Below are 2,972 nucleotides of genomic sequence, written 5' to 3' on the forward strand. Positions count from 1 at the left end.
CGGCGGGGTGGCTCTGGCATCGTGGTCTTCGTCGAGGAGGCGATCCGAGTGGCGCTGGACGAGGGTGAGGCGTCGGCGCACGTCGGAGAGGATGGCGAGGCGTCCAGCAAGGAGGCGATGCGGTGAGGCGGCGAGGGCGGCGCCAACGCGGACCAGGTCGGCGACTGCAACGAGCGCAGGGGAAGGGGCGGTGACGGTGTCAGGCGGCGGCGTCCGGGACGTCGAGCGGCAACGGGGTCGGGCCTCTCCCCGATCCAGATGGGATCGAGAGGAGAGGGGGAGGAGTGGAGGAAGGCGAGGCGTCCGGCGATCTTGGGGCGGCGGGCGGCGTTTGACGGGGCCGGGGCAACTGCCCCGATCCAGATCCCATCGGGGGAGAGGGGGGAGAGGCGTGGGGAATCGAGGGGAGGGGAGTGGAGTAGGGTTCGGTGTCCCCTGGGGGTTAGTAGGTGAGGTGGGGTGGGCCGGTCCGGCCGGGCCAGCCTGTAGCTAGCTGGGCCATTCAGCCCAGGGAGAGGGGTTCTTTTCTTTTGTCTCTTGTCTTCTTTTTTTGTTTTTTTTTCTGTTTTCTTTTAACCTTTGTATTTTCTTTCATTATTTCTTTTCTGTTTTAATTCATTTAAAAGTATTTAGGCATTTTATAAAATTGTGTTTACTTTATTATAATTACCCTTGTAATATCCGGCACCCACCAAACATTTTTGTTTCAACTTTTGAAAACTTTTATTATTGACATTAATTTGAGTTTGAATTTTGAAGCGGTTTTGAATGAACCCGAGGTTAACTACAGTGACAGAGGTGACGTGGCACCATTAACGTGAGATTACTATAGCATGATTACCCGGGCGTCACACAATGCCCATTTTGCGCACTGTGTCCTGATAAAGCAGGTTCAGGCTGCTACCGCCGTCCATAAGGACTCACGTGAGGTGAAATCCGTCGATGATTGGGTCTAAGACCAATGCGGCTGAGCCGCCGTGACCGATGCTAGTAGGGTGATCCCTACGATCAAAGGTGATCGGACAAGCTGACCATGGGTTGAATTTGGGGGCGACTGGCTCAATCGCATAGACGTCCCGTAGTGCCCGCTTCCGTTCTCGCTTGGGGATGTGCATGGCGTAGATCATGTTGACCTTTTTCACCTGGGGGGGGGGGGATTTCTTTTGTCCCCCCGTGGTCGAACGCCGGGGCTCCTCGTCATCGTCACTGTGCAGCCCCTTGTCCTTGTTTTCGGTGTTTATTTTACCGGCCTGTTTGAACACCCAACAGTATCTATTGGTGTGGTTGGCTGGCTTGTCTGGGGTGCCATGAATTTGGCACGAGCGTTCCAGTATGCGGTCCAGACTGGACGGTCCTTGATTGTTTCTTTTGAACGTCTTCTTCCACTGACCGGATTTGGATCCACTGAATACGGTGTTGACTGCCGTGTCTTCAGTGTTTTCGTCGTTGTTCCGTCGCTTATGTCTGTTGCGGCGTGGCTTGCCGTTGTTGTCGCGGACATCCGAAGTGCCGGAATGTGGCGTGGTGCCGCTGCGAGCCAACCAGCTGTCCTCGCCCGTGCAAAAGCGGGTCATTAGTGTTGTGAGAGCTGCCATGGACTTGGGTTTTTCCTGGCAGAGGTGTCGAGTGAGCCACTCGTCACGGATATTATTCTTAAAAGCCGCCAGGGCTTCGGCGTCCGGACAGTTGACTATTTGGTTCTTTTTAGTTAGGAACCGAGTCCAGAATTTCCTGGCTGACTCTCCGGGTTGTTGAGTAATATGGCTCAGGTCATCAGCGTCCGGTGGTCGTACATATGTGCCCTGGAAGTTGTCGAGGAATGCGTCTTCCAGGTTTTCCCAACTGCTAATGGAATTTGCTGGCAGGCTGTTTAGCCAGTGCCGGGCTGGTCCTTTGAGCTTAAGGGGAAGATACTTGATGGCGTGTAGATCGTCTCCACGGGCCATGTGAATGTGGAGAAGGAAATCGTCGATCCATACTGCGGGGTCTGTTGTGCCATCGTATGATTCGATGTTTACGGGTTTGAACCCTTCTGGCAATTCATGATCCATCACTTCGTCAGTGAAGTAGAGGGGGTGTGCGACACCTCTGTGCCGGGCTATGTGGCTATGCAGTTCGAATTGGTCTGGGTTGCTGTGTTCGGCCCGGCCGGACTTGTTGATGATGTATCCGGCGTGACAATCATCGTCGCACGCTGGGGCACGCCCCCGCGATCCGTAGATCGATCTTGCCTGTCCTGCTTTGTTTTCCAGAATATCTTGCAGGTCTTGCCTGTTGCCCTGAGCCATAGTGTGTTGGAGTGGGGGTGCGGTGTAACGCCCCAGATTCGTTGCGCCAGGTGTCTGCCAGTTATTCGCCGTTGTTGCCATGTCATTTGCTTGCGTGTTGCATTTTATCATGTCATCATGTGCATTTCATTTTGCATACGTATTCGTCTCATGCATCCGAGCATTTTCCCCATTGTCCGTTTTGCAATCCGGCACTCCTATGCCCTCCGGCGTTCTCCTTTTGTATCTCGTTGTGAGCAGGTGTTAAACTTTCTCGGAATGGCCCAAGGTTTGCCAAGCGGCCTTGGTATAGCACCGGTACACCGCCTGTCAAGTTTCGTGCCATTTGGAGGTTTGTTTGATACTCCAACGGTTAACCGCGTAGCCCGAAACCCCCCTTTCTCTTTGCAGCCCAACGCCCCTCCAAAGTGGCCCAAAACCCATCTAACTCCACTCCATGCTCTCGGTCGTTCGATCACGATCGTGTGGGCGAAAACCGCTCCTCATTTGAACTCTCCTAGCTCCCTCTACCTATAAATATGTGTTCCCCTCCGGATTTTTGCAGTCCGAACCCTAGCCCCGCTCCCTCTCCATCGCCGGACATGTCCGCCCCAGCCGGACACGTCCAGCCGCCGTCCCGTGCCCAATCGAAAGCTGCCACGTGTCGTGCCGCTGTCCGCCCCGCACGTCCTCTGCCGCGGCCCG

The sequence above is a fragment of the Triticum aestivum genome, chromosome 4B (assembly GCF_018294505.1).
Source record: "Triticum aestivum cultivar Chinese Spring chromosome 4B, IWGSC CS RefSeq v2.1, whole genome shotgun sequence".
NCBI lineage: Eukaryota > Viridiplantae > Streptophyta > Magnoliopsida > Poales > Poaceae > Triticum > Triticum aestivum.